Genomic DNA, 22,956 nt, shown 5'->3' on the forward strand with positions numbered 1-22,956 from the left:
AAAGCTTTTTGCTAAGATGTAGACGAGAAGAGGGGCTAAAGACGAAGGTACGGTGCTCTGCAGAGCTAAGCACCGCTCCCGGACCTCTTTCGGCAGAAGGCACACACCGCAGAGCACTGTGAGCGGCAGAATCGTCTTTGCGCGAAGAAGCAGCTTCTTCGTCTCCGGGAGCCGGAGAGAGCGGCAACTTCGCAAAGGTGATGAAACAAGCTGTAAAACACTGCGATTGTGTGCGCAGTTTGCCAACTGAGAGAAAACAGTACCTGACCACTCTCCTGCCTTTTCTATTAACATGAACATTCGATTGCAAGCTGTTTTGGACAACTTTCTTTCTCTTCTTGCAAAACACTCGGCAGACCTCCGTGCAGCCTCTAGAACACGATGGGAGATGTTTTCTGTGCTGGCAAAGTTTCTCCTTGCCAGACAGAGTGGAAAAGCTTTTTGCTAAGATGTAGACGAGAAGAGAGGCTAAAGACGAAGGTACGGTGCTCTGCAGAGCTAAGTACAGCTCCCGGGCGTCTTTCGGCAGAAGGCACACACCGCAGAGCACTGTGAGCGGCAGAATCGTCTTTGCGCGAAGAAGCAGCTTCTTCGTCTCCGGGAGCCGGAGAGAGCGGCAGCTTCGCAAAGGTGCTGAAACAACCTGTACAACACTGCGATTGTGTGCGCAGCTTGCCAAGTGAGAGAAAACAGTACCTGACCACTCTCCTGCCTTTTCTATTCACATGAACTTTCGATTGCAAGCTGTTTTGGACAACTTTCTTTCTCTTCTTGCAAAACACTCGGCAGACCTCCGTGCAGCCTCTAGAACACGATGGGAGATGTTTTCTGTGCTGGCACAGTTTCTCCTTGCCAGACAGAGTGGAAAAGCTTTTTGCTAAGATGTAGACGAGAAGAGAGGCTAAAGACGAAGGTACGGTGCTCTGCAGAGCTAAGCACCGCTCCCCGGCGTCTTTCGGCAGAAGTCGCACACCGCAGAGCACTGTGAGCGGCAGAATCGTCTTTGCGCGAAGAAGCAGCTTCTTCGTCTCCGTGAGCCGGAGAGAGCGGCAACTTCGCAAAGGTGATGAAACAAGCTGTACAACACTGCGATTGTGTGCGCAGCTTTCCAACTGAGAGAAAACAGTACCTGACCACTCTCCTGCCTTTTCTATTCACATGAACATTCGATTGCAAGCTGTTTTGGACAACTTTCTTTCTTCTTGCAAAACACTCGGCAGACCTCCGTGCAGCCTCTAGAACACGATGGGAGATGTTTTCTGTGCTGGCACAGTTTCTCCTTGCCAGACAGAGTGGAAAAGCTTTTTGCTAAGATGTAGACGAGAAGAGAGGGTAAAGACGAAGGTACGGTGCTCTGCAGAGCTAAGCACCGCTCCCGGGCGTCGTTCGGCAGAAGGCGCACACCGCAGAGCACTGTGAGCGGCAGAATCGTCTTTGCGCGAAGAAGCAGCTTCTTCGTCTCCGGGAGCCGGAGAGAGCGGCAACTTGGCAAAGGTGATGAAACAAGCTGTACAACACTGCGATTGTGTGCGCAGCTTGCCAAGTGAGAGAAAACAGTACCTGACCACTCTCCTGCCTTTTCTATTCACATGAACATTCGATTGCAAGCTGTTTTGGACAACTTTTTTTCTCTTCTTGCAAAACACTCGGCAGACCTCCGTGCAGCCTCTAGAACACGATGGGAGATGTTTTTTGTGCTGGCACAGTTTCTCCTTGCCAGACAGAGTGGAAAAGCTTTTTGCTAAGATGTAGACGAGAAGAGAGGCTAAAGACGAAGGTCCGGTGCTCTGCAGAGCTAAGCACCGCTCCCGGGCTTCTTTCGGCAGAAGGCGCACACCGCAGAGCACTGTGAGCGGCAGAATCGTCTTTGCGCAAAGAAGCAGCTTCTTCGTCTCCGGGAGCCGGAGAGTGCGGCAACTTCGCAAAGGTGATGAAACAAGCTGTAAAACACTGCGATTGTGTGCGCAGCTTGCCAACTGAGAGAAAACAGTACCTGACCACTCTCCTGCCTTTTCTATTCATATGAACATTCGATTGCAAGCTGTTTTGGACAACTTTCTTTCTCTTCTTGCAAATCACTCGGCAGACCTCCGTGCAGCCTCTAGAACACGATGGGAGATGTTTTCTGTGCTGGCACAGTTTCTCCTTGCCAGACAGAGTGGAAAAGCTTTTTGCTAAGATGTAGACGAGAAGAGAGGCTAAAGACGAAGGTACGGTGCTCTGCAGAGCTAAGCACCGCTCCCGGACCTCTTTCGGCAGAAGGCACACACCGCAGAGCACTGTGAGCGGCAGAATCGTCTTTGCGCGAAGAAGCAGCTTCTTCGTCTCCGGGAGCCGGAGAGAGCGGCAACTTCGCAAAGGTGATGAAACAAGCTGTAAAACACTGCGATTGTGTGCGCAGTTTGCCAACTGAGAGAAAACAGTACCTGACCACTCTCCTGCCTTTTCTATTCACATGAACATTCGATTGCAAGCTGTTTTGGACAACTTTCTTTCTCTTCTTGCAAAACACTCGGCAGACCTCCGTGCAGCCTCTAGAACACGATGGGAGATGTTTTCTGTGCTGGCACAGTTTCTCCTTGCCAGACAGAGTGGAAAAGCTTTTTGCTAAGATGTAGACGAGAAGAGAGGCTAAAGACGAAGGTACGGTGCTCTGCAGAGCTAAGTACAGCTCCCGGGCGTCTTTCGGCAGAAGGCACACACCGCAGAGCACTGTGAGCGGCAGAATCGTCTTTGCGCGAAGAAGCAGCTTCTTCGTCTCCGGGAGCCGGAGAGAGCGGCAGCTTCGCAAAGGTGCTGAAACAACCTATACAACACTGCGATTGTGTGCGCAGCTTGCCACCTGAGAGAAAACAGTACCTGACCACTCTCCTGCCTTTTCTATTCACATGAACATTCGATTGCAAGCTGTTTTGGACAACTTTCTTTCTCTTCTTGCAAAACACTCGGCAGACCTCCGTGCAGCCTCTAGAACACGATGGGAGATGTTTTCTGTGCTGGCACAGTTTCTCCTTGCCAGACAGAGTGGAAAAGCTTTTTGCTAAGATGTAGACGAGAAGAGAGGCTAAAGACGAAGGTACGGTGCTCTGCAGAGCTAAGCACCGCTCCCCGGCGTCTTTCGGCAGAAGGCGCACACCGCAGAGCACTGTGAGCGGCAGAATGGTCTTTGCGCGAAGAAGCAGCTTCTTCGTCTCCGTGAGCCGGAGAGAGCGGCAACTTCGCAAAGGTGATGAAACAAGCTGTACAACACTGCGATTGTGTGCGCAGCTTTCCAACTGAGAGAAAACAGTACCTGACCACTCTCCTGCCTTTTCTATTCACATGAACATTCGATTGCAAGCTGTTTTGGACAACTTTCTTTCTTCTTGCAAAACACTCGGCAGACCTCCGTGCAGCCTCTAGAACACGATGGGAGATGTTTTCTGTGCTGGCACAGTTTCTCCTTGCCAGACAGAGTGGAAAAGCTTTTTGCTAAGATGTAGACGAGAAGAGAGGGTAAAGACGAAGGTACGGTGCTCTGCAGAGCTAAGCACCGCTCCCGGGCGTCGTTCGGCAGAAGGCGCACACCGCAGAGCACTGTGAGCGGCAGAATCGTCTTTGCGCGAAGAAGCAGCTTCCTCGTCTCCGGGAGCCGGAGAGAGCGGCAACTTGGCAAAGGTGATGAAACAAGCTGTACAACACTGCGATTGTGTGCGCAGCTTGCCAAGTGAGAGAAAACAGTACCTGACCACTCTCCTGCCTTTTCTATTCACATGAACATTCGATTGCAAGCTGTTTTGGACAACTTTCTTTCTCTTCTTGCAAAACACTCGACAGACATCCGTGCAGCTTCTAGAACACGATGGGAGATGTTTTTTGTGCTGGCACAGTTTCTCCTTGCCAGACAGAGTGGAAAAGCTTTTTGCTAAGATGTAGACGAGAAGAGAGGCTAAAGACGAAGGTACGGTGCTCTGCAGAGCTAAGCACCGCTCCCGGGCCTCTTTCGGCAGGAGGCACACACCGCAGAGCACTGTGAGCGGCAGAATCGTCTTTGCGCGAAGAAGCAGCTTCTTCGTCTCCGGGAGCCGGAGAGAGCGGCAGCTTCGCAAAGGTGATGAAACAAGCTGTACAACACTGCAATTGTGTGCGCAGCTTGCCAAGTGAGAGAAAACAGTACCTGACCACTCTCCTGCCTTTTCTATTCACATGAACATTCGATTGCAAGCTGTTTTGGACAACTTTCTTTCTCTTCTTGCAAAACACTCGGCAGACCTCCGTACAGCCTCTAGAACACGATGGGAGATGTTTTTTGTGCTGGCACAGTTTCTCCTTGCCAGACAGAGTGGAAAAGCTTTTTGCTAAGATGTAGACGAGAAGAGAGGCTAAAGACGAAGGTACGGTGCTCTGCAGAGCTAAGCACCGCTCCCGGGCCTCTTTCGGCAGAAGGCACACACCGCAGAACACTGTGAGCGGCAGAATCGTCTTTGCGCGAAGAAGCAGCTTCTTCGTCTCCGGGAGCCGGAGAGAGCGGCAACTTGGCAAAGGTGATGAAACAAGCTGTACAACACTGCGATTGTGTGCGCAGCTTGCCAACTGAGAGAAAACAGTACCTGACCACTCTCCTGCCTTTTCTATTCACATGAACATTCGATTGCAAGCTGTTTTGGACAACTTTTTTTCTCTTCTTGTAAAACACTCGGCTGACCTCCGTCAAGCTTCTAGAACACGATGGGAGATGTTTTTTGTGCTGGCACAGTTTCTCCTTGCCAGACAGAGTGGAAAAGCTTTTTGCTAAGATGTAGACGAGAGCAGACGCTATAGACGAAGGTACGGTGCTCTGCAGAGCTAAGCACCGCTCCCGGACCTCTTTCGGCAGAAGGCGCACACCGCAGAGCACTGTGAGCGGCAGAATCGTCTTTGCGCGAAGAAGCAGCTTCTTCGTCTCCGGGAGCCGGAGAGAGCGGCAGCTTCGCAAAGGTGATGAAACAAGCTGTACAACACTGCGATTGTGTGCGCAGCTTGCCAAGTGAGAGAAAACAGTACCTGACCACTCTCCTGCCTTTTCTATTCACATGAACATTCGATTGCAAGCTGTTTTGGACAACTTTTTTTCTCTTCTTGCAAAACACTCGGCAGACCTCCGTACAGCCTCCAGAACACGATGGGAGATGTTTTTTGTGCTGGCACAGTTTCTCCTTGCCAGACAGAGTGGAAAAGCTTTTTGCTAAGATGTAGACGAGAAGAGAGGCTAAAGACGAAGATACGGTGCTCTGCAGAGCTAAGCACCGCTCCCGGGCGTCTTTCGGCAGAAGGCACACACCGCAGAGCACTGTGAGCGGCAGAATCGTCTTTGCGCGAAGAAGCAGCTTCTTCGTCTCCGGGAGCCGGAGAGAGCGGCAACTTCGCAAAGGTGATGAAACAAGCTGTACAACACTGCGATTGTGTGCGCAGCTTGCCAACTGAGAGAAAACAGTACCTGACCACTCTCCTGCCTTTTCTATTCACTTGAACATTCGATTGCAAGCTGTTTTGGACAACTTTCTTTCTCTTCTTGTAAAACACTCGGCTGACCTCCGTGAAGCTTCTAGAACACGATGGGAGATGTTTTTTGTGCTGGCACAGTTTCTCCTTGCCAGACAGAGTGGAAAAGCTTTTTGCTAAGATGTAGACGAGAGCAGACGCTATAGACGAAGGTACGGTGCTCTGCAGAGCTAAGCACCGCTCCCGGACCTCTTTCGGCAGAAGGCGCACACCGCAGAGCACTGTGAGCGGCAGAATCGTCTTTGCGCGAAGAAGCAGCTTCTTCGTCTCCGGGAGCCGGAGAGAGCGGCAACTTGGCAAAGGTGATGAAACAAGCTGTACAACACTGCGATTGTGTGCGCAGCTTGCCAAGTGAGAGAAAACAGTACCTGACCACTCTCCTGCCTTTTCTATTCACATGAACATTCGATTGCAAGCTGTTTTGGACAACTTTCTTTCTCTTCTTGCAAAACACTCGACAGACATCCGTGCAGCTTCTAGAACACGATGGGAGATGTTTTCTGTGCTGGCACAGTTTCTCCTTGCCAGACAGAGTGGAAAATCTTTTTGCTAAGATGTAGACGAGAAGAGAGGCTAAAGAAGCAGGTATGGTGCTCTGCAGAGCTAAGCACAGCACCCGGGCCTCTTTCGGCAGAAGACACACACTGCAGAGCACTGTGAGCGGCAGAATCGTCTTTGTGCGAAGAAGCAGCTTCTTCGTCTCCGGGAGCCGGAGAGAGCGGCAACTTCGCAAAGGTGATGAAACAAGCTGTACAACAGTGCGATTGTGTGCGCAGCTTGCCAACTGAGAGAAAACAGTACCTGACCACTCTCCTGCCTTTTCTATTCACATGAACATTCGATTGCAAGCTGTTTTGGACAACTTTCTTTCTCTTCTTGCAAAACACTCGGCAGACCTCCGTGCAGCCTCTAGAACACGATGGGAGATGTTTTCTGTGCTGGCACAGTTTCTCCTTGCCAGACAGAGTGTAAAAGGTTTTTGCTAAGATGTAGACGAGAAGAGAGGCTAAAGAAGCAGGTATGGTGCTCTGCAGAGCTAAGCACAGCTCCCGGGCCTCTTTCGGCAGAAGACACACACTGCAGAGCACTGTGAGCGGCAGAATCATCTTTGCGCGAAGAAGCAGCTTCTTCGTCTCCGGTAGCCGGATAGAGCGGCAACTTCGCAAAGGTGATGAAACAAGCTGTACAACACTGCGATTGTGTGCGCAGCTTGCCAAGTGAGAGAAAACAGTACCTGACCACTCTCCTGCCTTTTCTATTCACATGAACATTCGATTGCAAGCTGTTTTGGACAACTTTCTTTCTCTTCTTGCAAAACACTCGGCAGACCTCCGTGCAGCCTCTAGAACACGATGGGAGATGTTTTCTGTGCTGGCACAGTTTCTCCTTGCCAGACAGAGTGGAAAAGCTTTTTGCTAAGATGTAGACGAGAAGAGAGGCTAAAGACGAAGGTACGGTGCTCTGCAGAGCTAAGCACCGCTCCCGGTCCTCTTTCGGCAGGAGGCACACACCGCAGAGCACTGTGAGCGGCAGAATCATCTTTGCGCGAAGAAGCAGCTTCTTCGTCTCCGGGAGCCGGAGAGAGCGGCAACTTCGCAAAGGTGATGAAACAAGCTGTACAACACTGCGATTGTGTGCGCAGCTTGCCAAGTGAGAGAAAACAGTACCTGACCACTCTCCTGCCTTTTCTATTCACATGAACATTCGATTGCAAGCTGTTTTGGACAACTTTCTTTCTCTTCTTGCAAAACACTCGGCAGACCTCCGTGCAGCCTCTAGAACACGATGGGAGATGTTTTCTGTGCTGGCACAGTTTCTCCTTGCCAGACAGAGTGGAAAAGCTTTTTGCTAAGATGTAGACGAGAAGAGAGGCTAAAGAAGCAGGTATGGTGCTCTGCAGAGATAAGCACAGCTCCCGGGCCTCTTTCGGCAGAAGACACACACTGCAGAGCACTGTGAGCGGCAGAATCATCTTTGCGCGAAGAAGCAGCTTCTTCGTCTCCGGGAGCCGGATAGAGCGGCAACTTCGCAAAGGTGATGAAACAAGCTGTACAACACTGCGATTGTGTGCGCAGCTTGCCAAGTGAGAGAAAACAGTACCTGACCACTCTCCTGCCTTTTCTATTCACATGAACATTCGATTGCAAGCTGTTTTGGACAACTTTCTTTCTCTTCTTGCAAAACACTCGGCAGACCTCCGTGCAGCTTCTAGAACACGATGGGAGATGTTTTCTGTGCTGGCACAGTTTCTCCTTGCCAGACAGAGTGGAAAAGCTTTTTGCTAAGATGTAGACGAGAAGAGAGGCTAAAGACGAAGGTACGGTGCTCTGCAGAGCTAAGCACCGCTCCCGGTCCTCTTTCGGCAGGAGGCACACACCGCAGAGCACTGTGAGCGGCAGAATCGTCTTTGCGCGAAGAAGCAGCTTCTTCGTCTCCGGGAGCCGGAGAGAGCGGCAGCTTCGCAAAGGTGCTGAAACAAGCTGTACAACACTGCGATTGTGTGCGCAGCTTGCCAAGTGAGAGAAAACAGTACCTGACCACTCTCCTGCCTTTTCTATTCACATGAACATTCGATTGCAAGCTGTTTTGGACAACTTTCTTTCTCTTCTTGCAAATCACTCGGCAGACCTCCGTGCAGCCTCTAGAACACGATGGGAGATGTTTTCTGTGCTGGCACAGTTTCTCCTTGCGAGACAGAGTGGAAAAGCTTTTTGCTAAGATGTAGACGAGAAGAGAGGCTAAAGACGAAGGTACGGTGCTCTGCAGAGCTAAGCACCGCTCCCGGACCTCTTTCGGCAGAAGGCGCACACCGCAGAGCACTGTGAGCGGCAGAATCGTCTTTGCGCGAAGAAGCAGCTTCTTCGTCTCCGGGAGCCGGAGAGAGCGGCAACTTCGCAAAGGTGATGAAACAAGCTGTACAACACTGCGATTGTGTGCGCAGTTTGCCAAGTGAGAGAAAACAGTACCTGACCACTCTCCTGCCTTTTCTATTAACATGAACATTCGATTGCAAGCTGTTTTGGACAACTTTCTTTCTCTTCTTGCAAAACACTCGACAGACCTCCGTGCAGCCTCTAGAACACGATGGGAGATGTTTTCTGTGCTGGCACAGTTTCTCCTTGCGAGACAGAGTGGAAAAGCTTTTTGCTAAGATGTAGACGAGAAGAGAGGCTAAAGACGAAGGTACGGTGCTCTGCAGAGCTAAGCACCGCTCCCGGGCGTCTTTCGGCAGAAGGCGCACACCGCAGAGCACTGTGAGCGGCAGAATCGTCTTTGCGCAAAGAAGCTGCTTCTTCGTCTCCGGGAGCCGAAGAGAGCGGCAGCTTTGCAAAGGTGATGAAACAACCTGGACAACACTGCGATTGTGTGCGCAGCTTGCCAAGTGAGAGAAAACAGTACCTGACCACTCTCCTGCCTTTTCTATTCACATGAACATTCGATTGCAAGCTGTTTTGGACAACTTTCTTTCTCTTCTTGCAAAACACTCGGCAGACCTCCGTGCAGCCTCTAGAACACGATGGGAGATGATTTTTGTGCTGGCACAGTTTCTCCTTGCGAGACAGAGTGGAAAAGCTTTTTGCTAAGATGTAGACGAGAAGAGAGGCTAAAGACGAAGGTACGGTGCTCTGCAGAGCTAAGCACCGCTCCCGGACCTCTTTCGGCAGAAGGCGCACACCGCAGAGCACTGTGAGCGGCAGAATCGTCTTTGCGCGAAGAAGCAGCTTCTTCGTCTCCGGGAGCCGGAGAGAGCGGCAACTTGGCAAAGGTGATGAAACAAGCTGTACAACACTGCGATTGTGTGCGCAGCTTGCCAAGTGAGAGAAAACAGTACCTGACCACTCTCCTGCCTTTTCTATTCACATGAACATTCGATTGCAAGCTGTTTTGGACAACTTTCTTTCTCTTCTTGCAAAACACTCGACAGACATCCGTGCAGCTTCTAGAACACGATGGGAGATGTTTTCTGTGCTGGCACAGTTTCTCCTTGCCAGACAGAGTGGAAAAGCTTTTTGCTAAGATGTAGACGAGAAGAGAGGCTAAAGAAGCAGGTATGGTGCTCTGCAGAGCTAAGCACAGCGCCCGGGCCTCTTTCGGCAGAAGACACACACTGCAGAGCACTGTGAGCGGCAGAATCGTCTTTGTGCGAAGAAGCAGCTTCTTCGTCTCCGGGAGCCGGAGAGAGCGGCAACTTCGCAAAGGTGATGAAACAAGCTGTACAACACTGCGATTGTGTGCGCAGCTTGCCAATTGAGAGAAAACAGTACCTGACCACTCTCCTGCCTTTTCTATTCACATGAACATTCGATTGCAAGCTGTTTTGGACAACTTTCTTTCTCTTCTTGCAAAACACTCGGCAGACCTCCGTGCAGCCTCTAGAACACGATGGGAGATGTTTTCTGTGCTGGCACAGTTTCTCCTTGCCAGACAGAGTGTAAAAGGTTTTTGCTAAGATGTAGACGAGAAGAGAGGCTAAAGAAGCAGGTATGGTGCTCTGCAGAGCTAAGCACCGCTCCCGGGCCTCTTTCGGCAGAAGACACACACTGCAGAGCACTGTGAGCGGCAGAATCATCTTTGCGCGAAGAAGCAGCTTCTTCGTCTCCGGTAGCCGGATAGAGCGGCAACTTGGCAAAGGTGATGAAACAAGCTGTACAACACTGCGATTGTGTGCGCAGCTTGCCAACTGAGAGAAAACAGTACCTGACCACTCTCCTGCCTTTTCTATTCACATGAACATTCGATTGCAAGCTGTTTTGGACAACTTTCTTTCTCTTCTTGCAAAACACTCGGCAGACCTCCGTGCAGCCTCTAGAACACGATGGGAGATGTTTTCTGTGCTGGCACAGTTTCTCCTTGCCAGACAGAGTGGAAAAGCTTTTTGCTAAGATGTAGACGAGAAGAGAGGCTAAAGAAGCAGGTATGGTGCTCTGCAGAGCTAAGCACAGCTCCCGGGCCTCTTTCGGCAGAAGACACACACTGCAGAACACTGTGAGCGGCAGAATCATCTTTGCGCGAAGAAGCAGCTTCTTCGTCTCCGGGAGCCGGATAGAGCGGCAACTTCGCAAAGGTGATAAAACAAGCTGTACAACACTGCGATTGTGTGCGCAGCTTGCCAACTGAGAGAAAACAGTACCTGACCACTCTCCTGCCTTTTCTATTCACATGAACATTCGATTGCAAGCTGTTTTGGACAACTTTCTTTCTCTTCTTGCAAAACACTCGGCAGACCTCCGTGCAGCTTCTAGAACACGATGGGAGATGTTTTCTGTGCTGGCACAGTTTCTCCTTGCCAGACAGAGTGGAAAAGCTTTTTGCTAAGATGTAGACGAGAAGAGAGGCTAAAGACGAAGGTACGGTGCTCTGCAGAGCTAAGCACCGCTCCCGGTCCTCTTTCGGCAGGAGGCACACACCGCAGAGCACTGTGAGCGGCAGAATCGTCTTTGCGCGAAGAAGCAGCTTCTTCGTCTCCGGGAGCCGGAGAGAGCGGCAGCTTCGCAAAGGTGCTGAAACAAGCTGTACAACACTGCGATTGTGTGCGCAGCTTGCCAACTGAGAGAAAACAGTACCTGACCACTCTCCTGCCTTTTCTATTCACATGAACATTCGATTGCAAGCTGTTTTGGACAACTTTCTTTCTCTTCTTGCAAAACACTCGGCAGACCTCCGTGCAGCTTCTAGAACACGATGGGAGATGTTTTTTGTGCTGGCACAGTTTCTCCTTGCCAGACAGAGTGGAAAAGGTTTTTGCTAATATGTAGACGAGAAGAGAGGCTAAAGACGAAGGTACGGTGCTCTGCAGAGCTAAGCACCGCTCCCGGGCGTCTTTCGGCAGAAGGCACACACCGCAGAGCACTGTGAGCGGCAGAATCGTCTTTGCGCGAAGAAGCAGCTTCTTCGTCTCCGGGAGCCGGAGAGAGCGGCAACTTCGCAAAGGTGATGAAACAAGCTGTACAACACTGCGATTGTGTGCGCAGCTTGCCAACTGAGAGAAAACAGTACCTGACCACTCTCCTGCCTTTTCTATTCACATGAACATTCGATTGCAAGCTGTTTTGGACAACTTTCTTTCTCTTCTTGCAAAACACTCGGCAGACCTCCGTGCAGCCTCTAGAACACGATGGGAGATGTTTTCTGTGCTGGCACAGTTTCTCCTTGCCAGACAGAGTGGAAAAGCTTTTTGCTAAGATGTAGACGAGAAGAGAGGCTAAAGACGAAGGTCCGGTGCTCTGCAGAGCTAAGCACCGCTCCCCGGCCTCTTTCGGCAGAAGGCGCACACTGCAGAGCACAGTGAGCGGCAGAATCGTCTTTGCGCGAAGAAGCAGCTTCTTCGTCTCCGGGAGCCGGAGAGAGCGGCAGCTTCGCAAACGTGATGAAACAAGCTGTACAACACTGCGATTGTGTGCGCAGCTTGCCAAGTGAGAGAAAACAGTACCTGACCACTCTCCTGCCTTTTCTATTCACATGAACATTCGATTGCAAGCTGTTTTGGACAACTTTCTTTCTCTTCTTGCAAAACACTCGGCAGACATCCGTGCAGCTTCTAGAACACGATGGGAGATGTTTTCTGTGCTGGCACAGTTTCTCCTTGCCAGACAGAGTGGAAAAGCTTTTTGCTAAGATGTAGACGAGAAGAGAGGCTAAAGAAGCAGGTATGGTGCTCTGCAGAGCTAAGCACAGCTCCCCGGCTTCTTTCGGCAGAAGACACACACCGCAGAGCACTGTGAGCGGCAGAATCGTCTTTGCGCGAAGAAGCAGCTTCTTCGTCTCCGGGAGCCGGAGAGAGCGGCAACTTCGCAAAGGTGATGAAACAAGCTGTACAACACTGCGATTGTGTGCGCAGCTTGCCAAGTGAGAGAAAACAGTACCTGACCACTCTCCTGCCTTTTGTAATCACATGAACATTCGATTGCAAGCTGTTTTGGACAACTTGCTTTCTCTTCTTGCAAAACACTCGGCAGACCTGCGTGCAGCCTCTAGAACACGATGGGAGATGTTTTCTGTGCTGGCACAGTTTCTCCTTGCCAGACAGAGTGGAAAAGCTTTTTGCTAAGATGTAGACGAGAAGAGAGGCTAAAGACGAAGGTACGGTGCTCTGCAGAGCTAAGCACCGCTCCCGGGCGTCTTTCGGCAGGAGGCACACACCGCAGAGCACTGTGAGCGGCAGAATCGTCTTTGCGCGAAGAAGCAGCTTCTTCGTTTCCGGGAGCCGGAGAGAGCGGCAACTTCGCAAAGGTGATGAAACAAGCTGTACAACACTGCGATTGTGTGCGCAGCTTGCCAAGTGAGAGAAAACAGTACCTGACCACTCTCCTGCCTTTTCTATTCACATGAACATTCGATTGCAAGCTGTTTTGGACAACTTTCTTTCTCTTCTTGCAAATCACTCGGCAGACCTCCGTGCAGCCTCTAGAACACGATGGGAGATGTTTTCTGTGCTGGCACAGTTTCTCCTTGCCAGACAGAGTGGAAAAGCTTTTTGCTAAGATGTAGACGAGAAGAGAGGCTAAAGACGAAGGTACGGTGCTCTGCAGAGCTAAGCACCGCTCCCGGGCGTCTTTCGGCAGAAGGCGCACACCGCAGAGCACTGTGAGCGGCAGAATCGTCTTTGCGCGAAGAAGCAGCTTCTTCGTCTCCGGGAGCCGGAGAGAGCGGCAACTTCGCAAAGGTGATGAAACAAGCTGTACAACACTGCGATTGTGTGCGCAGTTTGCCAACTGAGAGAAAACAGTACCTGACCACTCTCCTGCCTTTTCTATTAACATGAAGATTCGATTGCAAGCTGTTTTGGACAACTTTCTTTCTCTTCTTGCAAAACACTCGGCAGACCTCCGTGTAGCCTCTAGAACACGATGGGAGATGTTTTCTGTGCTGGCACAGTTTCTCCTTGCCAGACAGAGTGGAAAAGCTTTTTGCTAAGATGTAGACGAGAAGAGAGGCTAAAGACGAAGGTACGGTGCTCTGCAGAGCTAAGCACCGCTCCCGGGCGTCTTTCGGCAGAAGGCGCACACCGCAGAGCACTGTGAGCGGCAGAATCGTCTTTGCGCAAAGAAGCTGCTTCTTCGTCTCCGGGAGCCGAAGAGAGCGGCAGCTTTGCAAAGGTGATGAAACAACCTGTACAACACTGCGATTGTGTGCGCAGCTTGCCAAGTGAGAGAAAACAGTACCTGACCACTCTCCTGCCTTTTCTATTCACATGAACATTCGATTGCAAGCTGTTTTGGACAACTTTCTTTCTCTTCTTGCAAAACACTCGGCAGACCTCCGTGCAGCCTCTAGAACACGATGGGAGATGATTTTTGTGCTGGCACAGTTTCTCCTTGCCAGACAGAGTGGAAAAGCTTTTTGCTAAGATGTAGACGAGAAGAGAGGCTAAAGACGAAGGTACGGTGCTCTGCAGAGCTAAGCACCGCTCCCGGACCTCTTTCGGCAGAAGGCGCACACCGCAGAGCACTGTGAGCGGCAGAATCGTCTTTGCGCGAAGAAGCAGCTTCTTCGTCTCCGGGAGCCGGAGAGAGCGGCAACTTGGCAAAGGTGATGAAACAAGCTGTACAACACTGCGATTGTGTGCGCAGCTTGCCAAGTGAGAGAAAACAGTACCTGACCACTCTCCTGCCTTTTCTATTCACATGAACATTCGATTGCAAGCTGTTTTGGACAACTTTCTTTCTCTTCTTGCAAAACACTCGGCAGACCTCCGTGCAGCCTCTAGAACACGATGGGAGATGTTTTCTGTGCTGGCACAGTTTCTCCTTGCCAGACAGAGTGGAAAAGCTTTTTGCTAAGATGTAGACGAGAAGAGAGGCTAAAGAAGCAGGTATGGTGCTCTGCAGAGCTAAGCACAGCTCCCGGGCCTCTTTCGGCAGAAGACACACACTGCAGAGCACTGTGAGCGGCAGAATCATCTTTGCGCGAAGAAGCAGCTTCTTCGTCTCCGGGAGCCGGAGAGAGTGGCAACTTAGCAAAGGTGATGAAACAAGCTGTACAACACTGCGATTGTGTGCGCAGCTTGCCAACTGAGAGAAAACAGTACCTGACCACTCTCCTGCCTTTTCTATTCACATGAACATTCGATTGCAAGCTGTTTTGGACAACTTTCTTTCTCTTCTTGCAAAACACTCGGCAGACCTCCGTGCAGCTTCTAGAACACGATGGGAGATGTTTTCTGTGCTGGCACAGTTTCTCCTTGCCAGACAGAGTGGAAAAGCTTTTTGCTAAGATGTAGACGAGAAGAGAGGCTAAAGACGAAGGTACGGTGCTCTGCAGAGCTAAGCACCGCTCCCGGTCCTCTTTCGGCAGGAGGCGCACACTGCAGAGCACAGTGAGCGGCAGAATCGTCTTTGCGCGAAGAAGCAGCTTCTTCGTCTCCGGGAGCCGGAGAGAGCGGCAGCTTCGCAAAGGTGCTGAAACAAGCTGTACAACACTGCGATTGTGTGCGCAGCTTGCCAAGTGAGAGAAAACAGTACCTGACCACTCTCCTGCCTTTTCTATTCACATGAACATTCGATTGCAAGCTGTTTTGGACAACTTTCTTTCTCTTCTTGCAAAACACTCGGCAGACATCCGTGCAGCTTCTAGAACACGATGGGAGATGTTTTCTGTGCTGGCACAGTTTCTCCTTGCCAGACAGAGTGGAAAAGCTTTTTGCTAAGATGTAGACGAGAAGAGAGGCTAAAGACGAAGGTCCGGTGCTCTGCAGAGCTAAGCACCGCTCCCCGGCCTCTTTCGGCAGAAGGCGCACACTGCAGAGCACAGTGAGCGGCAGAATCGTCTTTGCGCGAAGAAGCAGCTTCTTCGTCTCCGGGAGCCGGAGAGAGCGGCAGCTTCAAACGTGATGAAACAAGCTGTACAACACTGCGATTGTGTGCGCAGCTTGCCAAGTGAGAGAAAACAGTACCTGACCACTCTCCTGCCTTTTCTATTCACATGAACATTCGATTGCAAGCTGTTTTGGACAACTTTCTTTCTCTTCTTGCAATACACTCGGCAAACATCCATGCAGCTTCTAGAACACGATGGGAGATGTTTTCTGTGCTGGCACAGTTTCTCCTTGCCAGACAGAGTGGAAAAGCTTTTTGCTAAGCTGTAGACGAGAAGAGAGGCTAAAGAAGCAGGTATGGTGCTCTGCAGAGCTAAGCACAGCTCCCCGGCTTCTTTCGGCAGAAGACACACACTGCAGAGCACTGTGAGCGGCAGAATCGTCTTTGCGCGAAGAAGCAGCTTCTTCGTCTCCGGGAGCCGGAGAGAGCGGCAACTTCGCAAAGGTGATGAAACAAGCTGTACAACACTGCGATTGTGTGCGCAGCTTGCCAAGTGAGAGAAAACAGTACCTGACCACTCTCCTGCCTTTTCTATTCACATGAACATTCGATTGCAAGCTGTTTTGGACAACTTTCTTTCTCTTCTTGCAAAACACTCGGCAGACCTGCGTGCAGCCTCTAGAACACGATGGGAGATGTTTTCTGTGCTGGCACAGTTTCTCCTTGCCAGACAGAGTGGAAAAGCTTTTTGCTAAGATGTAGACGAGAAGAGAGGCTAAAGACGAAGGTACGGTGCTCTGCAGAGCTAAGGACCGCTCCCGGGCGTCTTTCGGCAGAAGGCACACACCGCAGAGCACTGTGAGCGGCAGAATCGTCTTTGCGCGAAGAAGCAGCTTCTTCGTCTCCGGGAGCCGGAGAGAGCGGCAACTTCGCAAAGGTGATGAAACAAGCTGTACAACACTGCGATTGTGTGCGCAGCTTGCCAACTGAGAGAAAACAGTACCTGACCACTCTCCTGCCTTTTCTATTCACATGAACATTCGATTGCAAGCTGTTTTGGACAACTTTCTTTCTCTTCTTGCAAAACACTCGGCAGACCTCCGTGCAGCCTCTAGAACACGATGGGAGATGTTTTCTGTGCTGGCACAGTTTCTCCTTGCCAGACAGAGTGGAAAAGCTTTTTGCTAAGATGTAGACGAGAGCAGACGCTATAGACGAAGGTACGGTGCTCTGCAGAGCTAAGCACCGCTCCCGGACCTCTTTCGGCAGAAGGCGCACACCGCAGAGCACTGTGAGCGGCAGAATCGTCTTTGCGCGAAGAAGCAGCTTCTTCGTCTCCGGGAGCCGGAGAGAGCGGCAGCTTCGCAAAGGTGATGAAACAAGCTGTACAACACTGCAATTGTGTGCGCAGCTTGCCAAGTGAGAGAAAACAGTACCTGACCACTCTCCTGCCTTTTCTATTCACATGAACATTCGATTGCAAGCTGTTTTGGACAACTTTTTTTCTCTTCTTGCAAAACACTCGGCAGACCTCCGTACAGCCTCTAGAACACGATGGGAGATGTTTTTTGTGCTGGCACAGTTTCTCCTTGCCAGACAGAGTGGAAAAGCTTTTTGCTAAGATGTAGACGAGAAGAGAGGCTAAAGACGAAGATACGGTGCTCTGCAGAGCTAAGCACCGCTCCCGGGCGTCTTTCGGCAGAAGGCACACACCGCAGAGCACTGTGAGCGGCAGAATCGTCTTTGCGCGAAGAAGCAGCTTCTTCGTCTCCGGGAGCCGGAGAGAGCGGCAACTTCGCAAAGGTGATGAAACAACCTGTACAACACTGCGATTGTGTGCGCAGCTTGCCAACTGAGAGAAAACAGTACCTGACCACTCTCCTGCCTTTTCTATTCACTTGAACATTCGATTGCAAGCTGTTTTGGACAACTTTCTTTCTCTTCTTGTAAAACACTCGGCTGACCTCCGTGAAGCTTCTAGAACACGATGGGAGATGTTTTTTGTGCTGGCACAGTTTCTCCTTGCCAGACAGAGTGGAAAAGCTTTTTGCTAAGATGTAGACGAGAGCAGACGCTATAGACGAAGGTACGGTGCTCTGCAGAGCTAAGCACCGCTCCCGGACCTCTTTCGGCAGAAGGCGCACACCGCAGAGCACTGTGAGCGGCAGAATCGTCTTTGCGCGAAGAAGCAGCTTCTTCGTCTCCGGGAGCCGGAGAGAGCGGCAACTTGGCAAAGGTGATGAAACAAGCTGTACAACACTGCGATTGTGTGCGCAGCTTGCCAAGTGAGAGAAAACAGTACCTGACCACTCTCCTGCCTTTTCTATTCACATGAACATTCGATTGCAAGCTGTTTTGGACAACTTTCTTTCTCTTCTTGCAAAACACTCGACAGACATCCGTGCAGCTTCTAGAACACGATGGGAGATGTTTTCTGTGCTGGCACAGTTTCTCCTTGCCAGACAGAGTGGAAAAGCTTTTTGCTAAGATGTAGACGAGAAGAGAGGCTAAAGAAGCAGGTATGGTGCTCTCCAGAGCTAAGCACAGCACCCGGGCCTCTTTCGGCAGAAGACACACACTGCAGAGCACAGTGAGCGGCAGAATCGTCTTTGTGCGAAGAAGCAGCTTCTTCGTCTCCGGGAGCCGGAGAGAGCGGCAACTTCGCAAAGGTGATGAAACAAGCTGTACAACACTGCGATTGTGTGCGCAGCTTGCCAACTGAGAGAAAACAGTACCTGACCACTCTCCTGCCTTTTCTATTCACATGAACATTCGATTGCAAGCTGTTTTGGACAACTTTCTTTCTCTTCTTGCAAAACACTCGGCAGACCTCCGTGCAGCCTCTAGAACACGATGGGAGATGTTTTCTGTGCTGGCACAGTTTCTCCTTGCCAGACAGAGTGTAAAAGGTTTTTGCTAAGATGTAGACGAGAAGAGAGGCTAAAGAAGCAGGTATGGTGCTCTGCAGAGCTAAGCACAGCTCCCGGGCCTCTTTCGGCAGAAGACACACACTGCAGAGCACTGTGAGCGGCAGAATCATCTTTGCGCGAAGAAGCAGCTTCTTCGTCTCCGGTAGCCGGATAGAGCGGCAACTTCGCAAAGGTGATGAAACAAGCTGTACAACACTGCGATTGTGTGCGCAGCTTGCCAAGTGAGAGAAAACAGTACCTGACCACTCTCCTGCCTTTTCTATTCACATGAACATTCGATTGCAAGCTGTTTTGGACAACTTTCTTTCTCTTCTTGCAAAACACTCGGCAGACCTCCGTGCAGCCTCTAGAACACGATGGGAGATGTTTTCTGTGCTGGCACAGTTTCTCCTTGCCAGACAGAGTGGAAAAGCTTTTTGCTAAGATGTAGACGAGAAGAGAGGCTAAAGACGAAGGTACGGTGCTCTGCAGAGCTAAGCACCGCTCCCGGTCCTCTTTCGGCAGGAGGCACACACCGCAGAGCACTGTGAGCGGCAGAATCATCTTTGCGCGAAGAAGCAGCTTCTTCGTCTCCGGTAGCCGGATAGAGCGGCAACTTCGCAAAGGTGATGAAACAAGCTGTACAACACTGCGATTGTGTGCGCAGCTTGCCAACTGAGAGAAAACAGTACCTGACCACTCTCCTGCCTTTTCTATTCACATGAACATTCGATTGCAAGCTGTTTTGGACAACTTTCTTTCTCTTCTTGCAAAACACTCGGCAGACCTCCGTGCAGCCTCTAGAACACGATGGGAGATGTTTTCTGTGCTGGCACAGTTTCTCCTTGCCAGACAGAGTGGAAAAGGTTTTTGCTAAGATGTAGACGAGAAGAGAGGCTAAAGAAGCAGGTATGGTGCTCTGCAGAGCTAAGCACAGCTCCCGGGCCTCTTTCGGCAGAAGACACACACTGCAGAGCACTGTGAGCGGCAGAATCATCTTTGCGCGAAGAAGCAGCTTCTTCGTCTCCGGGAGCCGGATAGAGCGGCAACTTCGCAAAGGTGATGAAACAAGCTGTACAACACTGCGATTGTGTGCGCAGCTTGCCAAGTGAGAGAAAACAGTACCTGACCACTCTCCTGCCTTTTCTATTCACATGAACATTCGATTGCAAGCTGTTTTGGACAACTTTCTTTCTCTTCTTGCAAAACACTCGGCAGACCTCCGTGCAGCTTCTAGAACACGATGGGAGATGTTTTCTGTGCTGGCACAGTTTCTCCTTGCCAGACAGAGTGGAAAAGCTTTTTGCTAAGATGTAGACGAGAAGAGAGGCTAAAGACGAAGGTACGGTGCTCTGCAGAGCTAAGCACCGCTCCCGGTCCTCTTTCGGCAGGAGGCACACACCGCAGAGCACTGTGAGCGGCAGAATGGTCTTTGCGCGAAGAAGCAGCTTCTTCGTCTCCGGGAGCCGGAGAGAGCGGCAGCTTCGCAAAGGTGCTGAAACAAGCTGTACAACACTGCGATTGTGTGCGCAGCTTGCCAAGTGAGAGAAAACAGTACCTGACCACTCTCCTGCCTTTTCTATTCACATGAACATTCGATTGCAAGCTGTTTTGGACAACTTTCTTTCTCTTCTTGCAAATCACTCGGCAGACCTCCGTGCAGCCTCTAGAACACGATGGGAGATGTTTTCTGTGCTGGCACAGTTTCTCCTTGCCAGACAGAGTGGAAAAGCTTTTTGCTAAGATGTAGACGAGAAGAGAGGCTAAAGACGAAGGTACGGTGCTCTGCAGAGCTAAGCACCGCTCCCGGACCTCTTTCGGCAGAAGGCGCACACCGCAGAGCACTGTGAGCGGCAGAATCGTCTTTGCGCGAAGAAGCAGCTTCTTCGTCTCCGGGAGCCGGAGAGAGCGGCAACTTCGCAAAGGTGATGAAACAAGCTGTACAACACTGCGATTGTGTGCGCAGTTTGCCAAGTGAGAGAAAACAGTACCTGACCACTCTCCTGCCTTTTCTATTAACATGAACATTCGATTGCAAGCTGTTTTGGACAACTTTCTTTCTCTTCTTGCAAAACACTCGACAGACCTCCGTGCAGCCTCTAGAACACGATGGGAGATGTTTTCTGTGCTGGCACAGTTTCTCCTTGCGAGACAGAGTGGAAAAGCTTTTTGCTAAGATGTAGACGAGAAGAGAGGCTAAAGACGAAGGTACGGTGCTCTGCAGAGCTAAGCACCGCTCCCGGGCGTCTTTCGGCAGAAGGCGCACACCGCAGAGCACTGTGAGCGGCAGAATCGTCTTTGCGCAAAGAAGCTGCTTCTTCGTCTCCGGGAGCCGAAGAGAGCGGCAGCTTTGCAAAGGTGATGAAACAACCTGTACAACACTGCGATTGTGTGCGCAGCTTGCCAAGTGAGAGAAAACAGTACCTGACCACTCTCCTGCCTTTTCTATTCACATGAACATTCGATTGCAAGCTGTTTTGGACAACTTTCTTTCTCTTCTTGCAAAACACTCGGCAGACCTCCGTGCAGCCTCTAGAACACGATGGGAGATGTTTTCTGTGCTGGCACAGTTTCTCCTTGCCAGACAGAGTGGAAAAGGTTTTTGCTAAGATGTAGACGAGAAGAGAGGCTAAAGAAGCAGGTATGGTGCTCTGCAGAGCTAAGCACCGCTCCCGGGCCTCTTTCGGCAGAAGACACACACTGCAGAGCACTGTGAGCGGCAGAATCATCTTTGCGCGAAGAAGCAGCTTCTTCGTCTCCGGTAGCCGGATAGAGCGGCAACTTGGCAAAGGTGCTGAAACAAGCTGTACAACACTGCGATTGTGTGCGCAGCTTGCCAAGTGAGAGAAAACAGTACCTGACCACTCTCCTGCCTTTTCTATTCACATGAACATTCGATTGCAAGCTGTTTTGGACAACTTTCTTTCTCTTCTTGCAAAACACTCGGCAGACCTCCGTGCAGCCTCTAGAACACGATGGGAGATGTTTTCTGTGCTGGCACAGTTTCTCCTTGCCAGACAGAGTGGAAAAGGTTTTTGCTAAGATGTAGACGAGAAGAGAGGCTAAAGAAGCAGGTATGGTGCTCTGCAGAGCTAAGCACAGCTCCCGGGCCTCTTTCGGCAGAAGACACACACTGCAGAGCACTGTGAGCGGCAGAATCATCTTTGCGCGAAGAAGCAGCTTCTTCGTCTCCGGGAGCCGGATAGAGCGGCAACTTCGCAAAGGTGATAAAACAAGCTGTACAACACTGCGATTGTGTGCGCAGCTTGCCAAGTGAGAGAAAACAGTACCTGACCACTCTCCTGCCTTTTCTATTCACATGAACATTCGATTGCAAGCTGTTTTGGACAACTTTCTTTCTCTTCTTGCAAAACACTCGGCAGACCTCCGTGCAGCTTCTAGAACACGATGGGAGATGTTTTCTGTGCTGGCACAGTTTCTCCTTGCCAGACAGAGTGGAAAAGCTTTTTGCTAAGATGTAGACGAGAAGAGAGGCTAAAGACGAAGGTACGGTGCTCTGCAGAGCTAAGCACCGCTCCCGGTCCTCTTTCGGCAGGAGGCACACACCGCAGAGCACTGTGAGCGGCAGAATCGTCTTTGCGCGAAGAAGCAGCTTCTTCGTCTCCGGGAGCCGGAGAGAGCGGCAGCTTCGCAAAGGTGCTGAAACAAGCTGTACAACACTGCGATTGTGTGCGCAGCTTGCCAACTGAGAGAAAACAGTACCTGACCACTCTCCTGCCTTTTCTATTCACATGAACATTCGATTGCAAGCTGTTTTGGACAACTTTCTTTCTCTTCTTGCAAAACACTCGGCAGACCTCCGTGTAGCCTCTAGAACACGATGGGAGATGTTTTCTGTGCTGGCACAGTTTCTCCTTGCCAGACAGAGTGGAAAAGCTTTTTGCTAAGATGTAGACGAGAAGAGAGGCTAAAGACGAAGGTACGGTGCTCTGCAGAGCTAAGCACCGCTCCCGGGCGTCTTTCGGCAGAAGGCGCACACCGCAGAGCACTGTGAGCGGCAGAATCGTCTTTGCGCAAAGAAGCTGCTTCTTCGTCTCCGGGAGCCGAAGAGAGCGGCAGCTTTGCAAAGGTGATGAAACAAGCTGTACAACACTGCGATTGTGTGCGCAGCTTGCCAAGTGAGAGAAAACAGTACCTGACCACTCTCCTGCCTTTTCTATTCACATGAACATTCGATTGCAAGCTGTTTTGGACAACTTTCTTTCTCTTCTTGCAAAACACTCGGCAGACCTCCGTGCAGCCTCTAGAACACGATGGGAGATGATTTTTGTGCTGGCACAGTTTCTCCTTGCCAGACAGAGTGGAAAAGCTTTTTGCTAAGATGTAGACGAGAAGAGAGGCTAAAGACGAAGGTACGGTGCTCTGCAGAGCTAAGCACCGCTCCCGGACCTCTTTCGGCAGAAGGCGCACACCGCAGAGCACTGTGAGCGGCAGAATCGTCTTTGCGCGAAGAAGCAGCTTCTTCGTCTCCGGGAGCCGGAGAGAGCGGCAACTTGGCAAAGGTGATGAAACAAGCTGTACAACACTGCGATTGTGTGCGCAGCTTGCCAAGTGAGAGAAAACAGTACCTGACCACTCTCCTGCCTTTTCTATTCACATGAACATTCGATTGCAAGCTGTTTTGGACAACTTTCTTTCTCTTCTTGCAAAACACTCGGCAGACCTCCGTGCAGCCTCTAGAACACGATGGGAGATGTTTTCTGTGCTGGCACAGTTTCTCCTTGCCAGACAGAGTGGAAAAGCTTTTTGCT

This window comes from Melozone crissalis, unplaced genomic scaffold (assembly GCF_028551555.1).
Source record: "Melozone crissalis strain CALT ecotype California unplaced genomic scaffold, PUWL_Pcris_2 ptg000237l_1, whole genome shotgun sequence".
Taxonomy (NCBI): domain Eukaryota; kingdom Metazoa; phylum Chordata; class Aves; order Passeriformes; family Passerellidae; genus Melozone; species Melozone crissalis.